The sequence below is a fragment of the Lissotriton vulgaris genome, chromosome 5 (assembly GCF_964263255.1).
Source record: "Lissotriton vulgaris chromosome 5, aLisVul1.2, whole genome shotgun sequence".
NCBI lineage: Eukaryota > Metazoa > Chordata > Amphibia > Caudata > Salamandridae > Lissotriton > Lissotriton vulgaris.
The window spans coordinates 38,899,927-38,926,593 of NC_141693.1; the positions used below are offsets into that span (position 1 = coordinate 38,899,927).

Consider the following 26,667-nt stretch of genomic DNA (forward strand, 5'->3'; position numbering starts at 1 on the left):
CTGTTACTTTAACAGCAAAACATCAATCCCAGTTCATTTTTTCAAGCTTGGGAGCAGTTTCTGTGGCATCATAATCAGGAACCTTAGTGGCTTCTTGTCTAAAGCTCTAAAATGTGGAAATCCTTCCATGATGAGATGCCAGTTGCCTGAAGTATATTTTTAGAGAGTTATGGCCCCTGGCTATGTCCAATCATTAAAAATGTGAACTGTTGGTACGTACGTTCTTTCCTAAATATCTGTAGAGAAAAAGGACATTATTCAGGGTTTTAAAGCACACAATACTTTTTGGTCATTGTTGATGTACTTATATTTGAAGGAATACATGGATTTTTTAAGGTACATTTCAGAGCACACTCAAGCAACTTTCCAGGCTCCGCCCTGAATTATGCAGCACACCATGGCCCTACAGACAGTAGATTTTTAGCCTTGAGAAAGCCTCAGGCCTGTGTGCCTAAAAAGGCAAAACATGTTGACTTCTTTTCCCATGAGGCTCCAAAATATTTTTGTTAGAACTATGAAAGTAAAATGTGCAAATAACAACTGAAAAAATATAAAAGTCACTAAAATTCACAGAAACAAATTTCTTATGAACTTATGGACATTGTCAAAAGTGTCTACAACTATAGTACCGACTACCCGATATCTTTTTTTTATAATGTACTGTTTTTTGTTTGCTGTTCATGCCATATATAGAGAAGCAGGGAGTGACCCCAATATCCAAGAGACAGGGTATCACAGGTAATAATCAAAGCAAGCTCTCTTGGACCAGATTAAAGAAATATTTTTCTCGAATTTCACTCAACACTATTCCTACTGCGAACTATAAAGATACTTCTGTACCTCACATTGATCATAAACATTGACCCAGAAAACAATTGTGAAAACACAAATATAGAACCTATAACTGTTATTACAAAAACAATGTATTTTTTTTAATTATCAATAGTTCATCATAGAATAAAATTCTCCTTGTTAAAATATATGAGAGACAAATGACATGTGAAACATTAAAAACATCATAGGGTAGTTATCCCAACAAGAATCAATAGAATGTCTAGAGGTCCACTGTTCAGTAATTAGGTAGGACCACGAAAGTTCCTTGGATATAACTCTCAACACACAAAGCGTTTCGGTGTTAACAAAACAGTTTATACGACCACCTTCATCAGGACACGGTTAATAAGTAGTCTCTCCTATTGTTGACACAGTTTTATTGCACCTATTTAAAAACACAAAGTTTAAAAAATCATAACTATATATTGTTACATCAATCATAGTTATATCTGATCAAAAAACAGCTTTCAACCTATGCAGACTCTCTTTACAATGCGTGGTCTCTAAGCAAAAAGAACAAGCACTTGTCAAAGTGTTCTCACAATTGTTTATTTCCGGTGTGTGAGAGCTTCCCTTTGGAAAGTGGGAATGGTCCTGGAACTCTGGCAAACATGGGGTTGTGTACATGAAAGGATTTTCCCAAGAGCAAATATATTTTTCTGGTCGAGAAAAAAGGCAACAAATTCTTCATTATGAAAAAGAAGACCAGTTGTTGGGAAAATACTTTTTAATGTATCTAGTGCCTTCATTTACCTTTATTCTTTTCTTCCTCTTGTGACAGGTAATATCTAAACCCAATGTTAGTTGAGCTCTGAAAATTATCTTATCTGCTTGTAGGAAGAGCTAAAGGAAGAATCAAAGACCTTGATTCTCCAAAATACAAGAGGTAGCAGAAGTGACATCTTGCCCTTTGACTTCAGTGACTTCAGTGACATCATAGGAATTGTCATCATATGACCTTTGGCCACAGTCATCCCAGAAAATGACTTCACATGACCTTTGACCGCATGCTATCACAGAAATTGACATACATATTAAGAACTGCATAATAAGAGCCATATTAGTAGTTAGTAAGGCACAATGCATTTTTCAAGACTCCTACATTTTAACTAGGGTATCAACATGATATTCCAGAGACTCAGTAATCACATGCCCAGATACAGCCGCTCTATGCCTGAAACAGGTATTTACAGTTACAGCCTAAAACACCTAGACACAGCCATATTATGTCCAACCTTTTATTGCTCACTGGTTCTTGCCAGTATTTAATTGTAATTCAGGTGCTACTCCTTCATCGAATGTTCAGTACAACCTACGCTCCTGCCTCCATTGCTCAAGTCCAACATCCAGAGCCTGTTACATCAACCCCATCCTTTCAGAAGTGGGGAAGCAAACAGTCCACATGTAACAAATAGAGTACTGGAGACCATCACGGCCTGATTCACAAAGGTAAAGTTAGACCAAAATTTTAACTTCATTACTTTTCGGTATTCACAAAGGTAAGTTACTACTAGTAACTTAACTAAAAGTAACTTGCTAGTAGTAACTTTTCAACTAGTAACTAGTACTAAAGTTACTAGTAGCAAAGTTAGACCTATGGTCTTAGTTAGACTTTTGGTCAAACTTTATCTTTGTGAATCAAGCCTTAGACCCAGGTCTAAACTTAGACTTCAGGAGTAAATTTAAACTTGAGGTGTATGTAGGAGAGTAGGGTCTGCTTCCTATGGGTACCCCCACTTTTTGCTGTGATTCTCTGGTTTTTCGACTTTAGCATGGTTGTGGTCCTGCTAATCAGGCCCAGAGCATGGCTGTTCTCTCTCTAAATTGATACCATGTACTTTAGGTACATACCTGATTGTTTACTGGGTCACCCTTGTGAGCTCCTGTATAGTGTACCATAGGTACCCAGGGCATAGGTGCACCCTAGGCCTACCAGGGGCTGCAGCATGTATTGTGCCACCCCTGGTTAGCCTACCAAACTGACACCACAGATCTGTACTTACAGCCTGGGTAAGGTGGTGTAATCACCCCTTACTTAGATATAGTATACCTATATCTATATATACATATAGACACATATTAACCTATAAGTCATTCTTAAGGCAGGCCTTGACAATCCTGGAGGCAGAGTGCTTGGTTTTGTGTGAGAGGGTGCCCTAGCATGAGATGAGCCCCTCTGCAGCTTTCAGAACCATCTCCTTATAGCTGTTCTATGATATAGCCATACCATATACTCTTCAGTGCATTATAACCCTTGCGGTTAATGCTAACTTTGGTTTGGCTTTATCAAAACATGTCGTATAAGGTGTCAAACACTTTGAAATTCTACCCCCCTGCCAGTTCTAGCGGCGGGGATAGCATTTCACCCTTCTAGAGGAAGTAGCCATGTAGTTACTGGTTTACCCGGTTAAAGTTAAACAGAGCCCCAGCATCACAAAATGGATGCTGCTGCCAAAGACACAAGTCTGCCCTCCTGCACGAAACTCCGGCAGGGGAGACCTGGACAGTAGGTTTCCTGTCCAGAGAGGTGTTAGCACCTCCCCAGACAGGCTTTAGTGTATTGGGGCAGGGTGGGTTGCATTCAGTGAATGCTTTTCAGACACTGCCTGAGGCACACAAGGTGCTCCATGCATTTCCCAGATCAAACCGGTTGCTAAGGCACTCAGCCCCAGCTCTGGCATGGAACTGGACAAAGGGGAAGGGGTGTTATCACCCCTTCCCCAGGTCCACCCATAGGAGGGACCTTAGAGTTAGTCCTACCCCTAAACCTGATATAAGTATAGAACACCAGTCCCTAGGACTCTAGATTACCCTGGACGAAACTCTGCAACATATATCCTGGACCTTCGACATTCAATATCGACTGGAAGACAGAAGAAATCTCCCTTGTGGTCAAGTAGTGACCACCCTGTTCAAACAGGCACCAACTGCATCTTTGCCGGTCTGCATTTTCGAGGCTCTTGCTGGATCCAGAAGAATCAGGTCATGGACTTCCAGACATCTCTGACGCGTGCTCCCAGCAAAGCTGAGACCAGTGGTGGACACGAGAGACGTGGGACCGGAACTCCAGGAAAACCAGCATATTGCAATCTGCGCCTACTTCCAGAGGTATCCCGAAGTTGTGCATTGGGGTGCTTGAAGACCCCGCCTGAGCAACTTTTGCACTGAAGCTCAGAGGCCCACACTCCACGAGTGTCCCGTGGACCCGCTGTGTGCATTTCAGCTTGACGCGTCTTCGCAGTTCCTAGTCCGTTGGCTAGTGAGACAACCAGGAAGACCAATCTTGAAACTACTTTGCTTTCTTGGTTGCTCCAGGCTTGCTCCAGCTTCCCTGCAAAGGAGAAGCGCCCCAGACCTTGCTGGTCTGCACCAAAGCCAATCTCGACCTCTTGAGTGGATAGCGTTTCCCAAGGCTTGTTGGGTCCAATCCGGATACCAACACCGCAGTCAACTAGATCCTTTGTGGTACATCTCGAATACAGCTCCTGGTCATCGTCGACCCCTCCTGGTCCTCAGGGCTGAAGAGACAAACTTCACCTTTTCACCTGAAATCACCCGACATCTGGTGGCATCTTCCTATCGCCGCCCTGGTCACTGGCTAGTTATGTTATGTTATGTTAGGGGGAGTCTTGTAGAGTGCTCAGCTACTCGGGCAGAATGTCCCAGCGCTGTCAGACCTGTCGGGCCACAAAGACCAGAAATCGCAGAAAGCTACTGACCAAACAACCAAGTTTTGAGCTCCTTCCTGAAGGAGAGCAGGTTATCTAACTTCCTCAGAGACAGAGGCAGTTTGTTCCACCATTGGGGTGCCAGAAGTTTGAAAGAGTGTCCCCCAATGCGCGCTCGTCTGATTGCCGGGACAGTAGCCAACGCTAAGGAGGCGGAACGTAGGGATCTGGAAGGATGGTAGAAGCAAATTCTTTTACTTAAATAGAAAGCACCAGTGCCATGAAGAGCTTTAAATGCCATGGTAAGAGTATTAAAAAGGATGCGATTACGCACTGGCAGCCAATGGAGTGAGTTTAAAAGCACCGAAGTTTTGGACCTACGACTGAGGCCAAAGATTGCTCGCGCTGCTGCATTTTGGACAGTCTGCAGTCGGGTGAGGAGATACTCCGGGAGGCCTAAATATAAAACATTGGTATAATCTAGCCGTGACCCGATCAAGGCCTTTACCGTGATCCTCCTATGGGCAAGTGACAGGAAGGGAAGGAATTTCCTAAGAATTTTTAGCAGGCCAAAACATTGTCCCACTAAATCCAAGATCTGGGGTTTAAGAGTGAGCTCATTGTCCACTTTCACACCCAGGTTTTTCGCCATGGAGGTGGCAGCTGATGGAGGGAGCATATCAGCAGGCCACCAGGATTTCCAGTGGGCGTCCGAGGGGCAGTCAAAAAAGAGAACCTCTGATTTGTCAGAGTTGCACTATAGTTGATTCAATTGGCACCAAGGGAAAACGGCCATGAGGCAGCTCTTGATGTTGTCGCCGTTAAAAGCAGTGTTTTTATTACAAGTAAAGAGAAGCTGTGTGTCATCAGCATATGACACAATCTGGGCTCCAAAAGACTCAACCAGTGCTGCCAAGGGGGACATATATATATTAAAAAGAGTAGGACTCAGAATTGATCCTTGAGGGACTCCCACTTCCAGAGGTGGAACCGGGGCTGAGAATGGAGGGGCCCAGATTGCTTGTTGGCGGTCAGATAGAAAAGACACAAACCAACTGAATACCGCCCCTCTCAGACCAATCTCCTGGAGTCTTAGAAGTAGACGGCTGTGAGGGACGGTATCGAAGGCCGCTGATCGGTCGAGCAGGACCAGCATCGCCTTCCCTCCGTTGTCCAGAACCTCCTTAATAGACTCAGTAACCTCCAGCAGCGCCGTTTCCGAACTCATATTGGAACAGAAACCGGACTGAGTGTGATGGAGAATATCATGAGCCTCAAGAAAATTGGAGAGGGAGGAATGGACATGCTTTTCCTCGACCTTAGCAAAGGCCGGAAGAAGCAAAATTGGACGATAGTTACCATGGGCGAGGGGGTCAAGGTTGGGTTTTTTCAAAAGAGGGAGGATATGAGCCTTTTTCCAGGAACTAGGGACAATGCCCGTGTTGAGAGAGTGATTGAGGCCTGGATTAATTATGGGATTGTTGACATGCGCTATCTTGGCAAGGAACTTAGCAGGGCAAGGGTCCGTCGGCGACCCAGATTTTAGTTTGGATAAAAGTTCCAGTGATGCTTGTGAGGAAAGGGGAGGAAAATTAGTGAGCAAATTACGCTCAGAAAGAGAGGAAGGGGCGTGGGAGAAGGAGCTAGGATCACCTGTTGGGCATGTCATCTTGAATGAAGCCTGGATGTTTTTAATTTTACTAGCAAGAAAATTGGCCAATTGTTTAATCCAGAGTTCCGAAGAAGAAAATTTGGATATTGAGGTTGAAGGGGAGGTAAATTCCTTGACTATAACAAAGATTTCCTTGCTAGTGTTAGCAGCTGCTTCAATTCTTTTAGCATAATAAAATTCCTTGTGATAGATTTTAATGCAGTCCCTGCATGCCTCCTTTAGTGGCACATCATAGTTCCTGCGCCACGCTCTCTCAGCTTTCTAACAGAGCCTTCTACTTTCGTGTAATGCCGGAGTAAACCAGGGAGCAAAGGCACGTGAGTTGTTTTTGCAGCCAAGGGAGAGAGGTACCAGCTCATCAAGGCGGTGCGTAAGCCAGGTCTGAAAAAGTTCTAAATCAGCCTCCAGATCGCCAGTGAGCTGGCACGGGTGCGAGGCAAGAGATTGAGCTAGAATGTCAGATGACACTCGATGGTAGGAGCGGGTGGCAGATGGCTGCGGACTAGGACCACTGTTGGTCGATTTGAGCACGCGCAGGATATCAAAATTCACTAGATAGTGATCAGACCACACCACAGGTAGAGGAGGGGCCGAGGTGATTGGAATATTAGAAAAAATCTGATCAAATATGTGGCCTTTATTGTGGGTGGCAGTACTAAGATAAGAGATCAGCCCAAATGGATTAGTGAGGTCGAGGAGCTTAATGGTATCTACCGCGTCTGTCACATCCATATGGATGTTGAAGTCCCCCAGAAGCAAGCAGTGTTTAAACTTCATAATTAATGAGGAGACAGCCACATGAAGTTCCTCGTAGAAAGAGCTGGCATGGCCCGGTGGCCTATAAACTAGTAACCCAGAACATGAGTGATGGGGTGAAAAAGATAGGCAGAAGCCGAGGGACTCCGCCCCCTGAATATCTTCTGTAGGAACAATTGAGCAAGTGTAGCGGCTATCCACCACAATTGCAACTCCTCCACCCTTGCCCTTTGCCCGGTCCTTTCTAAGAATATAGTAGTTCTGGGGGAGAGCATTGGATAAGTCGGGACTAGAAGAATCTCCCATCCAAGTCTCCGTCAAAAAGAGACACGCGGGCTTGGACTCTGTTAATAAGTTAAAAAGATCAAGAGCATGTTTGCCCAACGACCGCGTGTTGAGGAGCATACATGGGAGATTGTTTTGGAGGTTTTCCCCGGACTGGTCTGGGACAATGGGATTAAAGGAGCCCGGAAAGTCTTTACTAGGTGAACCAATAAAAGTTGTCCATCCGCAGCTGGAACAGCGAAAGACACCCTTCAAGCTTTCGGGGGACACCGGACAACAACAACCAATGTTGTCCCTTACTGTTTTTAAATGCTCTGACTCATAGATGAGCAAGTTATCGGTGGAAATTGTATAGGATCCATCCACCCGCCCGGCACCCGACGCCTCCGGGACGCTGACGGGTGCAGACGGGCTTTCTTTTGGCGCTCTTTCGGCACGTTGGAGGTGCGTCCGCTGATCGCATCCACTGCGTGGAGACATGACCATCGTCCTTTATAGTGACGCCGAGAGTGTCACAAAGACTAGCCTGTCCCCCTATGTACCTTCCCAAGATAGCCGCTTGAATTTATCGGCTGCCTCTGTGGTCGAGTATCAACTCAGTGCCTACTCGGCTGAGTGGAGAGATTGCGGCACAGAGAATTAAAAGGTGAGCAAATTGCCAACAGAAATGAAGTTAAAAATACACTGCAACAAAGAAACACAGCTTCCGGCTTCCGCCTCAGGAGTAAAGTAGGTCTGCTGCCTTTGTGCTGGAAACGCCCTTTATAGTGACGCCGAGCGCGTCACAAAGACTAGCCTCTCCCCCAGCCCTGGGTACGTGAGGGCACCCACCCCCAGAGATGTCATGAGATCCATATCTCCTACATATGTCAGACACCCTGCCCTGGGTATGTGAGTGCACCCACCCCCAGAGATGTCAAGAGATCCACATCTCCTACATATGTCAGACACCCTGCCCTGGGTACGTGACTGCACCCACCCCCAGAGATGTCAAGAGATCAACATCTCCTACATATGTCAGACACCCAGCCCTGGGTACGTGAGTGCACCCACCCCCAGAGATGTCAAGAGATCCACATCTCCTACATATGTCAGACACCCAGCCCTGGGTACGTGAGTGCACCCTCACCCAGAGATGTCAAGAGATCCACATCTCCTACATATGTCAGACACCCAGACCTGGGTACGTGAGTGCACCCACCCCAGAGATGTCAAGAGATCAACATCTCCTACATATGTCAGACACCCTGCCCTGGGTACGTGTGTGCACCCTCACCCAGAGATGTCATGAGATCCACATCTCCTACATGTGTCAGACACCCAGCCCTGGGTATGTGAGTGCGACTTCTACCGACAGAGATGGCATGAGATCCACATCTCCTACATATGTCAGACATCCGATACTGGGTATGCAAGACCACAACCTCCAGGGATGACGCAAGGTCCATAGCTCCTGGAGATGTCGGCCATCGAACCGTGTGTAATGTGAGTGAGACCCTTACCCGAGGGAGTGCATGAGGTCCATATCTCACAGGGATGTCGCTCATCGAGCCATGTGTGTGAGAGTGAGACATACATGCCAGGGTGGTGCAGAGGGATAGATGCGAAAAGGTTAGTCCGGGAGTCAGAGCCGGATCATTGCATTTTTGAACGTTTTAATCAGTTTGAGATTAATAATCGGCCATTAATCTTGGCGTAAATAATCTACTACATGAAATTTTGTTTTTTCAATAATTTCTGGCCATCTTGTTTTGGGAAAATGTAACAGATATCTATGATATTCATTTTTTATTCTATTCCCAAGGGGAGACTGCCATACCCCACATCCGTTACCTAACCCTACATTTCTGCATACCTCTCATCCTGGCGCTATTCCTATGGGGCAACCTATCGCGAATTGTCTCTTAGCCTCACCATCTGCCTCCCCAAACCGTACTTCAAAACTCACTTTTCATTTTTCTACACCCCACACCCCAGTAGAATGGATAATGCTATCACCTTAAGCAGAGGGATGGCGGTTCTTACTGAAAGGCCAGAGATCGCGGTGTCTCACCCTGCTCCCTCGTGTCATCCTGATCCCTAAGATCTCACCCTCCACTACCACCGCCCCAGTGATGGGGAACCAGAATCCTCACTAGTGACGGCCATCTTAGCCTTCTCCCCTCCTTCCACTAGTAATGTCTCACCCTTCCTCTAGCGTGTGGGGCTACTTTCTAGCAATCCTCCTGAGTGATTGGGGTCTCACCCTCATGGCCCTTAGTTAACGTATCGTCCTCCTTCCCAATCCCATCCTCGTTACCAGTAGTTGTGATAGTATTCCTGCACAGAGTAGGGGAGAAGCTACAGCGCCTTGAAGACGGTGTTCAACAATGCACTTCTGGGTATCCGCGTCCTCCGAAATTTCGATCCCGCTTTGGTGCGGGCAATACATCGAGCGATAGCTTGGTGGGTTATAGCGCCTTCCGCTCACTCCTCAGGGTATCTCGAGGAAGACGGGATACAAATCCTGGCAGGGCTGTTTCACGCGGAAATAAATAAAATATAAGCGCAATTCCTGGTATTCCTTAGCAACGCCATCAAACAGCGCATGGATGTCCAGCACTATAGCGCCAATTAAGAAGGCGAGGCTTTCATCATTTCCACGTTCATAAAATTGATGAAATTGTTGTGAGTGAGCATTTCAAGGCTTCAGCCCTGAGGCAAGATTGGATGTGTGCAGCAAAGGAATTCTGATATTAAACCCACAAACTGTGGGTGTCTTCAGCAGAGTTTGATACAGTTACATATTTCATGTATTTTTTCCAAGCGCTCTGGGAGGCATAGAGAAGCCAGAAATGGCGACGGACAATTGTAACCATCTACAATCCAGTGCTTTATGTTTAGACGGTTTTGTACAGCGCTGTGCACTGCAGCTTCAGGGCGCTTGACTGGCTCGAGAGTACGTGCCGAACAATAAGGATTGATATGCGTGTTGTGTCCTGCGAGATACGTTCTAGTGTCTCAACAGGCACTGGTTTAATAAGCACACCCCCTATGGGAGTGGGCACACACACCCCACACCGTCGTCACGAGTGACGTGACCCGGCTAATAAATGGGCCTGGGTGCACGTGCTTGTGGCCAGTTGAGTGATCACAACCACGGTGTCTGTGTCATTCCTTAAGCAGTATGTGGGCCTAGAGCCCACAACACCACAATGCGGACTGACCCCCGAGGCAGGCGTGCCTATATCACTCTCTCATTGTGTCACGTGATTATGCGAAAACCAGTGCCACGGCCAGTTTTCACCGGTCCCTTGAGCCTAAGACAGCTTGGTGGGTTCAGCCGGAGATGTAGTTATCGGCGTTCCACTTCCAGAGGCCCAGACCCCATCCAGAACCATCTCAAGAACCCTCTCCAATCTGCATATGATTCTTGAACCTCCGCGCGTCCCTGCAATGCTCAGGCGCCTGCAAGACACATATTTGAAAAGAAGAGCTTCTTCCGACTGAGGGCTCGATCCTCCTCGGACCTATGAATCGATGTATTTTTCCGTTGTGATGTGTACATGTACCCTATATTGAGGAGTTCAAAGTTCATCAGAGCCATTTCCTCACCCAGCTAGAGAGAAAATAAGCATTGATCTCTTGCCTTTATGGGGCCATGTGTTTAACCCCTTGGCTGTGGGGCTCATTCCCTTGCCGCGCTGGGCGGAGGGGGACCACGCACACTGCCCCAGTGCTCATGACGAGCTCAGCTCGTCATGAGCCACGGTTCTTGTGTGCTCATGACGAGCTGAGATCATCATGACCACGCCGTTCCTTAGAACGCCCAGCACAGCAGGGGAATTAGCCCAACGTATGAGCGTTTTAACGGTCATGACGAGCTCAGTTCGTCATGAGCCACGGTTCTCGTGTCCTCATGACAAGCTGAGCTCGTCATGAGCGTGGGAGGGGTTAAACACATGGCCCCCTAAAGGTAAGAAAGTGCTTCACAACAGCCGTGAAGCAGGGAACCCAGTCCGAACGCAAGCCAAAGGGCGGCAACCAAAAACCCTCATTTGCAATGGCAGGCCGCCATTTAGCATAAACGGTGACGCCGGCCAATGGAAATGAGGGGGCGAGGCTTAAAGCCCTCTTCTGAAAATCCTCTCCTACAAAATCTCTTGTGGAGGCGGTGCAGGGCTCTGCCCTGCAACACACGCGAGACCTAAATATGAAAAGAGTGTATTTTTCTAGGGAATTGTAAATTACCACCAACTTGAAGTTGGTGGTTATTTGCGATTCCTTAAAGTTATATCACAATTTGCGATGACTACTAGAATGGCATTTAGGGAATCGCAAATTGCGATCCTCTACATGCATGCGTACATAGGGAATTGCAAATTTTGCGATTCCTGATTTTGCAAGTGGGTTTTTTCTTCCCTACATTGCACACTACGATATTGAGATCGTAAATAATGAAATTGTGCATATTTCACCATTTGCAATTGCAATTTTGCTTGATACATATTACCCAAAAATATTAAAGATAAACTGATGCGAGCAAACAACCAAGTGAAGAAACCAAAGCACTTTTTTCCAGAGCAGTCGTCCCTTCCCCCCATTAAAGGGCATCACTGATGCGGAAATTGTACCTCGTGCGTGAATTCAATTGAAGGCGACAAATTTGAATATAGAGGAAGAATTACCACACATGAAGAGTTAACCAACTGCAACACGTCTAATGTAATCTATTACATTTGTGGTAGTTCCTGGTCTGGGAGCAAATTAATTGCAGAGACGTTATTTTGATTCCAGCCTCTTCAGTCCGTAACAGAATTACTCCCCTTTAGGAGATACAAATGTTAAAAACGTAGCATGAATGGGCTTGTTGAGCATCTCCGCCCACACGTTGGATTCCGCAGAATCTCGCTGAGTTTTTGGCCCGCTCTACAGAATTCTTGTTAGTAGAACTCCTTGAGCTCCCCCCAGGCCTATTTCTGAGTATCATTATTTCATTGTGTGTGTTATTTATGTCATGTATAGCTCTTTTCTTATTTCAATCTTTCATAATATTGTACAAAATATGTTTCAAGGTGCAATTTTATGCATGCATCATGTAAGTTGATTTTGCGCACATACACAATTTTCTTTCACAGTCCCTGAGATGGTGCACACTGTTTAGGTCTTGTAATGTTCCAAATGCAGATTCATGTGTTCTGTTTAACCCTGCCTGTCAAATGTTCATTGTGTTGGGAAGTTTTCAATCTCATCATTTTTAACATCATACCGCAATGTTTGTGAATAGCTTGAGTTCAGGGAATTACACTCAAATATTTTGTCGTAATATTCAAGTGTGAAATAACTCTTGGAATTTTACCTATGAAATTGTGAATAATGGAGTACAAAATCTGCACAAGTAACACATTTGTTGTCCCTATTTCAGACACTCTGCAGAAGGACAAAGGTATGTGATATTGCATTGAACGAAGAGTGGGGGAGAACTATATTTTGCTCTATAGAGAGACTATTAGCTAGACTATGTCTCCTATATACAACAACAGAAGTCCTCTACCCAGTGAGCAAGGCAATGCCTACTCTGCACAGCAACACAAAACAAAAAAGTCTCTTTGACGCCAGTTTGAAAATCTTCAGAAATGCCAGCTTTGAAATTCATAACCTATTGTTGTCTGTCAGAGCAGACATATCAAAAGAAATAATGTGAAAATGACAGTAGGGTGTTTAAAAAATAGCTGTAAGGTTTATAAATTCTGCACATATTGTTTATTACATATCTTAGAAACCTCTTTATAATCTGCATTGAAATGGAATTTACTTCTATTTTACAGACTTCTAACCAATATAGTTCAAGGCAACTGATAAGATATACTTCAATATATCATGCCAATGATTGAGGGATTTTAGAAAGGTATACTTAATGTAAACATGATGGGTTTGTTTGAAAAGTGTCAAATATATATGGCTTTATGAACAGAAATATTTTATGAATATCACATTTCAGACATTTTGTTTTGCAAAAAGTAATTGAAATATTTTTAAAAACCCTCCCAGATAGCCAATACAACCTTTTCTGGGTTTTCCTTTATCTGTCTAGTTTCAGTGATAGGTAATGTAGAAATCAATTGCACAGCCTCAAAACAAGATTATAATATTCTTCTCTATATATTCTCTGATAGGTGATTTACTAATAAAAGCAGCAAAAGGTAAGTTTATAAATTGAGCAAGAATTGATTGATCTTATATAAAAAAATTCTAGTGAACTCATATTAATTTGATTTTGTGTACACAGACCTTCTCCCAAAAGAAAAAGGTCTTTCTCTCAATATAGCAATTATGATCTCTTTAAGTGGTATTTTGCTGTTACTTTAACAGCAAAACATCAATCCCAGTTCATTTTTTCAAGCTTGGGAGCAGTTTCTGTGGCATCATAATCAGGAACCTTAGTGGCTTCTTGTCTAAAGCTCTAAAATGTGGAAATCCTTCCATGATGAGATGCCAGTTGCAAGAAGTATATTTTTAGAGAGTTATGGCCCCTGGCTATGTCCAATCATTAAAAATGTGAACTGTTGGTACGTACGTTCTTTCCTAAATATCTGAAGAGAAAAAGGACATTATTCAGGGTTTTAAAGCACACAATACTTTTTGGTCATTGTTGATGTACTTATATTTGAAGGAATACATGGATTTTTTAAGGTACATTTCAGAGCACACTCAAGCAACTTTTCAGGCTCAGCCCTGAATTATGCAGCACACCATGGCCCTACAGACAGTAGATTTTTAGCCTTGAGAAAGCCTCAGGCCTGTGTGCCTAAAAGGGCAAAACATGTTGACTTCTTTTCCCATGAGGCTCCAAAATATTTTTGTTAGGACTATGAAAGTAAAATGTGCAAATAAACAACTGAAAAAATATAAAAGTCACTAAAATTCACAGAAACAAATTTCTTATGAACTTATGGACATTGTCAAAAGTGTCTACAACTATAGTACCGACTACCCGATATCTTTTTTTATAATGTACTGTTTTTTGTTTGCTGTTCATGCCATATATAGAGAAGCAGGGAGTGACCCCACTATCCAAGAGACAGGGTATCACAGGTAATAATCAAAGCAAGCTCTCTTGGACCAGATTAAAGAAATATTTTTCTCGAATTTCACTCAACAATATTCCTACTGCCAACTATAAAGACACTTCAGTACCTCACATTGATCACAAACATTGACCCAGAAAACAATTGTAAAAACACAAATATAGAACCTATAACTGTTTTTAAAAAAACAATGTATTTTTTTTAATTATCAATAGTTCATCATAGAATAAAATTCTCCTTGTTAAAATATATGAGAGACAAATGACATGTGAAACATTAAAAACATCATAGGGTAGTTATCCCAACAAGAATCAATAGAATGTCTAGAGGTCCACTGTTCAGTAATTAGGTAGGACCACGAAAGTTCCTTGGATATAACTCTCAACACACAAAGCGTTTCGGTGTTAACAAAACAGTTTATACGACCACCTTCATCAGGACACGGTTAATAAGTAGTCTCTCCTATTGTTGACACAGTTTTATTGCACCTATTCAAAAACACAAAATTTAAAAAATCATAACTATATATTGTTACATCAATCATAGTTATATCTGATCAAAAAACAGCTTTCAACCTATGCAGACTCTCTTTACAATGCGTGGTCTCTAAGCAAAAAGAACAAGCATTTGTCAAAGTGTTCTCACAATTGTTTATTTTCGGTGTGTGAGAGCTTCCCTTTGGAAAGTGGGAATGGTCCTGGAACTCTGGCAAACATGGGGTTGTGTACATGAAAGGATTTTCCCAAGAGCAAATATATTTTTCTGGTGGAGAAAAAAGGCAACAAATTCTTCATTATGAAAAAGAAGACCAGTTGTTGGGTAAATACTTTTTAATGTAACTAGTGCCTTCATTTACCTTTATTCTTTTCTTCCTCTTATGACAGGTAATATCTAAACCCAATGTTAGTTGAACTCTGAAAATTATCTTATCTGCTTGTAGGAAGAGCTAAAGGAAGAATCATAGACCTTGATTCTCCAAAATACAAGAGGTAGCAGAAGTGACATCTTGCCCTTTGACTTCAGTGACTTCAGTGACATCATAGGAATTGTCATCATATGACCTTTGGCCACAGTAATCCCAGAAAATGACTTCACATGACCTTTGACCGCATGCTATCACAGAAATTGACATACATATTAAGAACTGCATAATAGGAGCCATATTAGTAGTTAGTAAGGCACAATGCATTTTTCAAGACTCCTACATTTTAACTAGGATATCAACATGATATTCCAGAGACTCAGTAATCACATGCCCAGATACAGCCGCTCTATGCCTGAAACAGGTATTTACAGTTACAGCCTAAAACACCTAGACACAGTCATATTATGTCCAACCTTTTATTGCTCAATGGTTCTTGCCAGTATTTAATTGTAATTCAGGTGCTACTCCTTCATCGAATGTTCAGTACAACCTACGCTCCTGCCTCCATTGCTCAAGTCCAACATCCAGAGCCTGTTACATCAATCCCATCCTTTCAGAAGTGGGGAAGCAAACAGTCCACATGTAACAAATAGAGTACTGGAGACCATCACGGCCTGATTCACAAAGGTAAAGTTAGACCAAAATTTTAACTTTATTACTTTTCGGTATTCACAAAGGTAAGTTACTACTAGTAACTTAACTAAAAGTAAACTTACTAGTAGTAACTTTTCAACTAGTAACTAGTACTAAAGTTACTAGTAGCAAAGTTAGACCTATGGTCTTAGTTAGACTTTTGGTCAAACTTTATCTTTGTGAATCAAGCCTTAGACCCAGGTCTAAACTTAGACTCCAGGTGTAAATTTGAACTTGACGTGTATGTAGGAGAGTAGGGTCTGCTTCCTATGGGTACCCCACTTTTTGCTGTTATTCTCTGGTTTTTCGACTTTAGTATGGCTGTGGCCCTGCTAATCAGGCCCAGAGCATGGCTGCTCTCTCTCTAAATTGATACCATGTACTTTAGGTACATACCTGATTGTTTACTGGGTCACCCTTGTGAGCTCCTGTATAGTGTGCCATAGGTACCCAGGGCATAGGTGCACCCTAGGCCTACCAGGGGCTGCAGCATGTATTGTGCCACCCCTGGTTAGCCTACCAAACTGACACCACAGGTCTGTACTTACAGCCTGGGTAAGGTGGTGTGATCACCCCTTACTTAGATATAGTATACCTATATCTATATATACATATAGACACATATTAACCTAAAAGTCATTCTTATGGCAGGCCTTGACAATCCTGGAGGCAGAGTGCTTGGTTTTGTGTGAGAGGGTGCCCTAGCATGAGTTGAGCCCCTCTGCAGCTTTCAGAACCATCTCCTTATAGCTGTTCTATGATATAGCCATACCATATACTCTTCAGTGCATTATAACCCTTGCGGTTAATGCTAACTTTGGTTTGGCTTTATCAAAACATGTCGTAGAAGGTGTCAAACACTTTGAAATTCTACCCCCCTGCCAGTTCTGGCGGCGGGGATAGCATTTCACCCTTCTAGAGTGAGAAGCAATGTAGTTACTGGTTTACCCGGTTAAAGTTAAACAGAGCCCCAGCATCACAAAATGGATGCTGCTGCCAAAGACACAAGTCTGCCCAACTGCACGAAACTTCGGCAGGGGAGACCTGGACAATAGGTTTCCTGTCCAGAGAGGTGTTAGCACCTCCCCAGACAGGCTTTAGTGTATTGGGGCAGGGTGGGTTGCATTCAGTGAATGCTTTTCAGACACTCCCTGGGGCACACAAGGTGCTCCATGCATTTCCCAGTTCAAACCGGTTGCTAGGGCACTCAGCCCCAGCTCTGGCATGAAACTGGACAAAGGGGAAGGGGTGTAACCACCCCCTCCCCAGGCCCACCCATAGGAGGGACCTTAGAGTTAGTCCTACCCCTAAACCTGCAATAAGTATAGAACACCAGTCCCTAGGACTCTAGATTACCCTGGACTAAACTCTGCAACATATATCCTGGACCTTCGACATTCAATATCGACTGGAAGACAGAAGAAATCTCCCTTGTGGTCAAGGAGTGACCACCCTGTTCAAACAGGCACCAATTGCATCTTTGCCGGTCTGCATTTTCGAGGCTCCCACTGGATCCCGAAGAATCAGGTCATGTACTTCCAGACATCTCTGACGCGTGCTCCCAGCAAAGCTGAGACCAGTGGTGGACACGAGAGACGTGGGACCGGAACTCCAGGAAAACCAGCATATTGCAACCTGCGCCTACTTCCCGAGGTATCCCAACGTTGTGCATTGGGGTGCTTGAAGCCCCCACCTGAGCAACTTTTGCACTGAAGCTCAGAGACCCACACTCCACGAGTGTCCCGTGGACCCGCTGTGTGCATTTCAGCTTGACGCGTCTTCGCAGTTCCTAGTCCGTTGGCTAGTGAGATAACTAGGAAGACCAATCTTGAAACTACTTTGCTTTCTTGGTTGCTCCAGGTTTGCTCCAGCTTCCCTGCAAAGGAGAAGCGCCCCAGACCTTGCTGGTCTGCACCAAAGCAAATCTCGACCTCTTGCGTGGATTGCGTTTCCCAAGGCTTGTTGGGTCCAATCCGGATACCAACACCGCAGTCAACTAGATCCTTTGTGGTACATCTCGAATGCAGCTCCTGGTCATCGTCGACCCCTCCTGGTCCTCAGGGCTGAAGAGACAAACTTCACCTTTTCACCTGAAATCACCCGACATCTGGTGGCATCTTCCTATCGCCGCCCTGGTCACTGGCTAGTTATGTTATGTTATGTTAGGGGGAGTCTTGTAGAGTGCTCAGCTACTCGGGCAGAGTGTCCCGGCGCTGTCAGACCTGTCGGGCCACAAAGACCAGAAATCGCAGAAAGCTACTGACCAAAAAAACAAGTTTTGAGCTCCTTCCTGAAGGAGAGCAGGTTATCTAACTTCCTCAGAGACAGAGGCAGTTTGTTCCACCATTGGGGTGCCAGAAGTTTGAAAGAGTGTCCCCCAATGCTCGCTCGTCTGATTGCCGGGACAGTAGCCAACGCTAAGGAGGCGGAACGTAGGGATCTGGAAGGATGGTAGAAGCAAATTATTTTCCTTAAATAGAAAGCACCAGTGCCATGAAGAGCTTTAAATGCCATGGTAAGAGTATTAAAAAGGATGCGATTACGCACTGGCAGCCAATGGAGTGATTTTAAAAGCACCAAAGTTTTGGACCTACGACTGAGGCCAAAGATTGCTCGCTCTGCTGCATTTTGGACAGTCTGCAGTCGGGTGAGGAGATACTCCGGGAGGCCTAAATAGAAAACATTGGCATAATCCAGCCGTAACCCGATCAAGGCCTGTACCGTGATCCTCCTATGGGCGAGTGACAGGAAGGGAAGGAATTTCCTAAGAATTTTTAGCAGGCCAAAACATTGTCCCACTAAATCCAAGATCTGGGGTTTAAGAGTGAGCCCATTGTCCACTTTTACACCCAGGTTTTTCGCCATGGAGGTTTCAGCTGATGGAGGGAACATATCAGCAGGCCACCAGGATTTCCAGTGGGCGTCCGGGGGGCAGTCAAAAAAGAGAACCTCTGATTTGTCAGAGTTGCACTATAGTTGATTCGATTGGCACCAAGCGAAAACGGCCACGAGGCAGCTCTTGATGTTGTCGCCGTTAAAAGCAGTGTTTTTATTACAAGTAAAGAGAAGCTGCGTGTCATCAGCATATGACACAATCTGGGCTCCAAAAGACTCAACCAGTGCTGCCAAGGGGGACATATATATATATTAAAAAGAGTAGGACTCACAATTGATCCTTGAGGGACTCCCACTTCCAGAGGTGGAACCGGGGCTGAGAATGGAGGGGCCCAGATTGCTTGTTGGCGGTCAGATAGAAAAGACACAAACCAACTGAATACCGCCCCTCTCAGACCAATCTCCTGAAGTCTTAGAAGTAGACGGCTGTGAGGGACGGTATCGAAGGCCGCTGATAGGTCGAGCAGGACCAGCATTGCCTTCCCTCCGTTGTCCAGAACCTCCTTAATAGACTCAGTAACCTCCAGCAGCGCCGTTTCCGTACTCATATTGGAACGGAAATCGGACTGAGTGTGATGGAGAATAACATGAGCCTCAAGAAAATTGGAGAGGGAGGAATGGACATGCTTTTCCACGACCTTAGCAAAGGCCGGAAGAAGCAAAATTGGACAATAGTTAGCATGGGCGAGGGGGTAAAGGTTGGGTTTTTTCAAAAGAGGGAGGATATGAGCCTTTTTCCAGGAACTAGGGACAATGCCCGTGTTGAGAGAGTGATTGAGGACAGGATTAATTATGGGATTGATGACATGCGCTATCTTAGCAAGGAACTTAGCAGGGCAAGGGTCCGTCGGCGACCCAGATTTTAGTTTGGATAAAAGTTCCAGTGATGCTTGTGAGGAAAGGGGAGGAAAATTAGTGAGCAAATTACGCTCAGAAAGAGAGGAAGGGGCGTGGGAGAAGGAGCTAGGATCACCTGTTGGGCATGTCATCCTGAATGAAGCCTGGATGTTTTTAATTTTACTAGCAAGAAAATTGGCCAATTGTTTAATCCAGAGTTCCGAAGGAGAAAATTTGGATATTGAGGTTGAAGGGGAGGTAAATTCCTTGACTATAACAAAGATTTCCTTGCTAGTGTTAGCAGCTGCTTCAATTCTTTTAGCATAATAAAATTCCTTGTGATAGATTTTAATGCAGTCCCTGCATGCCTCCTTTAGTGGCACATCATAGTTCCTGCGCCACGCTCTCTCAGCTTTCCTACAGAGCCTTCTACTTTCGTGTAATGCCGGAGTAAACTAGGGAGCAGAGACACGTGAGTTGTTTTTGCGGCCAATGGAGAGAGGTACCAGCTCATCAAGGTGGTTCATAAGCCAGGTCTGAAAAAGTTCTAAATCAGCCTCCAGATCGCCAGTGAGCTGGCACGGGTGCGAGGCAAGAGATTGAGCTAGAATGTAAGATGACACTCGATGGTAGGAGCGGGTGGCAGATGGCTGAGGACTAGGACCACTGTTGGTTGATTTGAGCACGCGCAGGATATCAAAATTCACTAAATAGTGAATTTTGAGCATCAGATGCAGATACTCAGGCTAATAGGGATGGGGGCCATCCATCATCAGAAGAGGATACAAGTGGGGCTCCCCACCAGGACTCTGATAATGATGATGATGATGAAGACCAGAATGTGGTTCCTGAAACCCATATGGAAGACACAGGACTACCTGGAGATGGAGATGGCCACAGTGGACTTTTCTTCATCCCCCCAAGTAGGCCTACTGGTGTACCTAGAAGACAGAGATCTCTCTCAGGAGAATCGCACCATTCTTGTTCATCAATAGGGTCCACTACCTCATCTCACAGGAGGAAACCATCCCCTGAGAGAAGAGAGCATGAAGCTAGAATGAGAGCGTTCAAGCTTAGGATCAAGAGGCAAGTTGCCCTTAAAAAAGAGACTCTAGATCTTGAAAGAGAGAGAAAATTAGCAGGGCTAGAGCCCTCTGGTGGCAGCAAAATCCCTAGTGGTAGGTAGGGATAGGTCGTATGACCATAAAAACCTAAGCAAGATTGTCCCTCCCTACCAGAGTGGGGATGACATCCACAAATGGATAACTGCTTTGGAGAGGGCCTGCAAAGTACAGCAGGTATCCAGGAGTAAGCAGGCAGCAATCATGTGGCTCTCCCTTGCAGTCAAATGAAGAGACAAGCTCCTCACTATCAGAGAAGAGGATGCTGACAATTACAAGGTCATGAAGAGTGCTCTAATAAATGGGTTTGGCCTAACCACTGAGCAGTATAGGTTGCTGTTCAGAGACACAGACTCAGGACTGGACAGACTTTGTAGATTATGCTACTAAGGCTCTGGAAGGCTGTTTACTGGGCAATAAAATAAGTGACTATACAGGACTGTATAACCTTATAATGAGAGAACAGATTCTTAATAATTGTCAGAACCAGTTATTGCATCAACACCTGGTTGACTCTGATTTGACCTCTCCACAAGAATTGGGAAGAGGGCAGACAAATGGGTCAGAACCAGGGTGTAGCAGAAGGTACAGAGCCAAGGTGGTGACCAGAAGAAGCAAGACCAAAAGGGTGGGGAGAAAGCAAAAGACCGGAAGTCTTCTCAAGGTCCCCAAAAAGCTTCTAATGGCGAGGGTTCTCAACAATCCAAAAAGAAGGCCCAAAGAAACCCTGGTGCAAGATTTGTAAAGTTAATTCTCACTGGACCAGTGATTTCACCAAAAAGGAGATAGCTCCAGCCACTATTGCCCCTAAGGCAACTGTTCCCCCTAGTTCAGCTCCAAGTGGTGGCTCTCAACAGAAGGGTGTAGTAGGGTTAACCCTGGGAACTGAGATGGACTCTGGAGTAGTCAGAGTACCAACTCAAGCTGTTTTGATCTGTGATGGAGGCATGGATTTGTCCTTCTCTGTGAGTCCCAATAACTTGGGCAAGTACAGACAAACTCCTTTAGTCAATGATAAAAAGGCTCAGGCCTTCAGGGATACAGCTGCCAGTGTCACAATGGTGATACCTGACTTTGTGGACCCTGGACAGATTGTAATTGGTGAAACCTACCAAGTGACCAATGCGAGCAATGTCTCTACCACACATAGTATGGCAGTTGTTAATTTCTCCTGGGGAGGGGTAACTGGCCTTAAGAATGTTGTTGTTAGTTCAGCTGTAGAATGTTTGCTTGGCAATGACCTAGAGACTTCAGCCTGGTCTGAAGTGGAGTTTAGGACACATGCAGAAATGTTAGGTATCTCAACACATGTTCTTGCAGTGACTAGGTCACAGGTCAAAAATTGCAACACTATACAGGCACTGGATTCTGGAATAATGGACCAGTTGCCTACCAAGAAAAGGAGCAGTAGGGTTAAGGCTGTGCCTTTCCCCCTGCCTCAGGATGAGGATCAGCCTTCTGAGGAAGCTGATTGTGAGCCTGAAGAAGGAACTATCGTACAAGAGCTTGAACCTGATCAGGTTGAGTTTCTTGGGATAGGGGCACCTTCCAGGGCAGATCTTAGGCAGGCGCAGTTGGACTGCCCTTCTCTTGAACCCCTCAGACAGCAAGCTGCTGCTGAGGCTGCAGGGAATGCTAGTGGAACCCATAAAGTTTACTGGGATGAGGGGCCCCTGTATTCAGAGGCTAGATACCCCAAGCCTGGTGCTACCAGGAGGTTGGTCATACCTTTGGCATTCAGGGGCTTCCTTTTGACACTAGCCCATGATATTCCCTTAGCAGGACATCTTGGCCAGAACAAGACTTGGGACAGGCCTGTCCCTAACTTTCACTGGCCCCACATGTCAGAAGACACCAAGGAGTTTTGTCACTCATGTGTAACCTGCCAAGCCAGTGGCAAAGCAGGTGGCACCAAAAAGGTCCCCCTTATACCACTACCTGTGGTGGAGGTTCCTTTGAAAGAGTTGGGATTGACATTGTTGGACCAATGGATCCCCAAACAGCCTCTGGGCATGGGTTTATTCTGGTGGTAGTGGATCATGCCACCAGATACCCAAAAGCTATACCACTTAGGACCACTACAGCACCTGTTGTGCCAAGAGCCCGCTGGGGAGTTTTCTAAAGAGTGGGTTCCCTAAGGAGGTTGTATCAGACAGAGGTGCAAACTTTATGTCTAGTTACTTGACTGCAATGTGGAAGGAGTGTGGAGTGAACTATAAGTTCACCACACACTATCACACTATCACCCACAGTGCAATGGTTTAGTTGAAAGGTTCAACAAGACCTTAAAGGGTATGATTAAGGGTCTCCCAGAAAATCTCAGGCGGAGATGGGATATCCTGCTACCCTGCCTTTTATTTGCATACAGGGAGGTTCCTCAGAAGGGGGTTGGTTACAGCCCATTTGAACTTCTGTTTGAGACCCTGTCAGAGGTCCATTGTGTCTAGTGAAGAAAGGATGGGAGTTACCTCTCAAACCCCCTAAACATGGCATTGTGGACTATGTACTTGGTTTCCGCTCCCGGATGGCTGAGTACATGAAAAAGGCATCCAAAAACCTTGAGGCTAGTCAGGAATTGCAAAAGGCCTGGCATGACCAAAAGGCTGTACTGACTGTTTCCCAGCCAGGAAAGTGTGGGTGTTGGAGCCTGTGGCCCTAGCAGCTCTCCAAGGCAAGTGGAGTAGACCCACACTATTGTTGAACAAAAGGGAGAGGTCACCTATTTGGTGGATCTGGGAACTCTCAGGAGCCCCCACCGGGTGCTTCATTTCAACAGACTGAAACCATATGTTTACAGGGCAGACACGGGCTTGCTCATGGCTATTGATGAAGGACAGGAGGAAGAGAGTCACCCTCTCACAGACCTGCTCTCTCAGAACCCTGATGATTGTTCAGTTGATGGTGTAGCCTTGGCAGGCAGCCTCACTGACCAGCAGCAGAGTGACTGAAGACAAGTTCTGCAGGCATACAGACATAGGTTTTCACTGACTCCAAGTCAGACTACCTGGATCCTGGTTGGATAACTTATGTTAGGCAATTCCTGGTAATTTGTTTACAGGAAACATGGTCAGTAGACTGTGACCTTTTCCTGGAAGGCTATAAAGACTTCTTTGTTCCAGCTAATCCCACATCCAGGGGGCGACCAAAGGGAGGATTGGTCATCTATATATCTGTGAAAATCGCATGTAAAGTGGAGGTAACTCCAATTACACATCCTGGAATCCAAGCTGTATCACTACGAAAGGGGGTCAAAAGTTGGGTACTGGTTAACTTCTATAACTCTGTCTCTTTCCCGTATGAGTCTAGTAATGTATCGGCCCTGAGTGAAATTATAACTCAATCCCTGAGACAAAGTCTATCCAGTCTCGTGGTTGCCGGTGACTTTAATATACATCCCTGTGGCGAGCCGCTGATTTCTTGTATACCTGACATGGGCTGTCCTCGCATGCACGGTTTCCATTTCGAACACACGTCTGTAGGGGAGTTGCTAAACCTTGATTAATGAACTAGATCTGATGGCCACGATGGTTTTAACTGACCTCAGCTCCAACTTCACCGTACCTACGTTTAAGGGACACGGAAAGGGGTCATTTATTGATTATGTCTTAATCTCTTCTTCCCTACAATCCTCAGTAAGCACTTTAAAAATATCAGAAAGTGAATGTAGTGATCACAACCCCATAACACTTTACTTGACGGGTCCCCTTGCCGAAACAATAGGGATTGCACCTAAACTGGGCTCACTAAGACCCACTGACGGTATGCGTAGATTGAAATGGTCGCAAGTGACCCCAGACACAATTTTCGATAGAATAAAAACTGATTGTGCTGACGAACTACGCCTTTGCTCAATGGAACGGTCCTCGCCTAAGGGGGTTCTGGCTGCCTTTAAATCCATCTCAGCTAAGGTTGAGGGGCTGTTATCTGCCCCAGCAACTGGTAAAACCCTGGCTGGTCCCAGATGGTTCGACACCCACTGCTCTAAAGCAGCTAGGAGGCTTAGGGAAGCTCTGGCATTTAGACCAAGAGTGCAAGCTGACGTTATCGCTTGCCGTAGGGAATATAAGTTGGCCCTTGCAGTACGAAAGGGTACATTGAAGGAGGAAGCGTGGAGGGAGTTGTTGGACCCTGGCACTCTCAGAAGCAGTTCAAAGTTTTGGGGTGTGATTAACAAACCGCTGTTTGATCAGTACGGGGGGGCCTCGATTGTCACATAACAGAGGAGGTGTGGGAATCACACTTTGAACTTATGTTTGACTGCCCGCCTGAGCACAATCAGGGAACTCCTCATGGTATTCAGGAGGCAGCTTTAAGATTCGAGAGGGGTGCAATTTAGAAAGGCATAATAGGTCTAACTGCTGGAAAAGCACCCGGCCCTGATGGGATCCCCCCAGATCTTTTTAAGGCAATATTTATATATTGGAGTCCGTTTTTAATGCGGCGGCCCAGTATGGATGCCCCCCGTCTTGGGCAACCTCTACAATAGTCCCTGTATTTAAAAAAGGTGATAGAGGCAGCCCTAATTGTTATAGACCCATCTCACTCATAGACTCAGTGGTAAAAGTGGTGGGTAGGGTCCTCCTCCAAAGACTATCATCCTGGGCAGAGATAATAGGATACTGTCGGAAGCTCAGTATGGGTTCCGACAGGGACGGTCTACAGTTGCTTAATGTTTTAACCATTATCTAATACTGAGTAAATATACCGTTGCACGCCCCGGGACCATTCACCTTGCCTTCATGGACTTGTCTTCGACTTTTGATTGTGTCAACAGGAATAAGTTCTGGCAGTCCATGAGGGCAATGGGCGTGGAGACCTGTATTGTAAATGTTTTGGAGAACTTACATAAGTCAACCAAAGCCAATGTTAGATTTTCACAAGACCTGCGTGTTACGAGGGATTTTAACATAAAGAAGGGAGTCCGGCAAGGCTGTATACTGGCCCCTTTTTTATTAAATTTTTATATAAATGGATTGGATAATACTTTACAGGCATCTGGGGCTGACAGCCCAAGGGTAGGTGCCATGCCTGCCATCATGGTTGGCAAAACCGGGACGACAGGCTGGTTGGTAAGATGGCCGCTGCCCTCCTAAGTGCATGCACAGTCAACAACGCATGCGCATGAACAGAGGAGGTAGTTCTTAAGCCCTCCTCTCCTCAACAACAATGCTTCGCGTTCGGGTTTCGTTTCCGGGGCCTTCCTCGTTTGAGAGTTCCTGTGCCGTCCTGAGTACAGCGTCGAGTTCGGAGCTCACTTCTTTGCTTTAGTAAGTGTATCGATGTCCTGATTGCAACGTCGGGATTTCGGCGTCCTGCACATATGGTTCTTGACTTTTTGGTTCAGGATCACTGCCTGATTATGTCCTGAACTTAAGAATACGATATTTAGTTTGCATTTTGACCCTTTTATTTATGTGTAGCTATTGGTGAATTCATATCATTGGTTCTCACAGGCATCGAGATTTGTTTTGGCTCTCTTCCAGCTATAGAGAGTGTATTCCTGTATATTGAAGCACAGTGTTTTGAGTGCTTTCCTTTTGTGTTACTTTTTATGTGCATCAGGCCACTTATAAGGTGAGAGTACAATCATGGAGAGACTTAGTTCATATATTCCTTTACATCCCTAACCATTGACATTTAGACTGTCATTCATACAGATAGTTCCAGGAAGTCCCTTGTTCTCTGCAGTCAATTCTCCTTTGAGTGAAAGAACCAGAAGAAGAGGTATACTAACAAGTAATAAACATCACTTAGTTAAGTGTAGTGTATGTGGGACTTGATTTTGAATGTCATGTTGTTTTCTCTTAAGATAGCTGACACATGCTGGAAGTATACCGACTTCCTGAAGACATATCCTCTACATACTTCCTGACAACCTATCCGAAGAAAACTTTCTTTTCCCTACTTTCCTTGTTTTGTTTTCCCTTTTTCCCCCTGGTCACCACTACTTGTTTACCAGTTCATACTCTGGTAT

At 45.0% G+C, this 26,667-nt stretch overlaps 1 protein-coding gene across 10 annotated transcripts in view; it reads left to right on the plus strand.

The window, feature by feature from the left end:
* LOC147710070 (butyrophilin subfamily 3 member A3-like) overlaps positions 1-26,667 on the plus strand; it is a 662,391-nt gene that overhangs the window by 523,144 nt on the left and 112,580 nt on the right. The window lies entirely within an intron of this gene.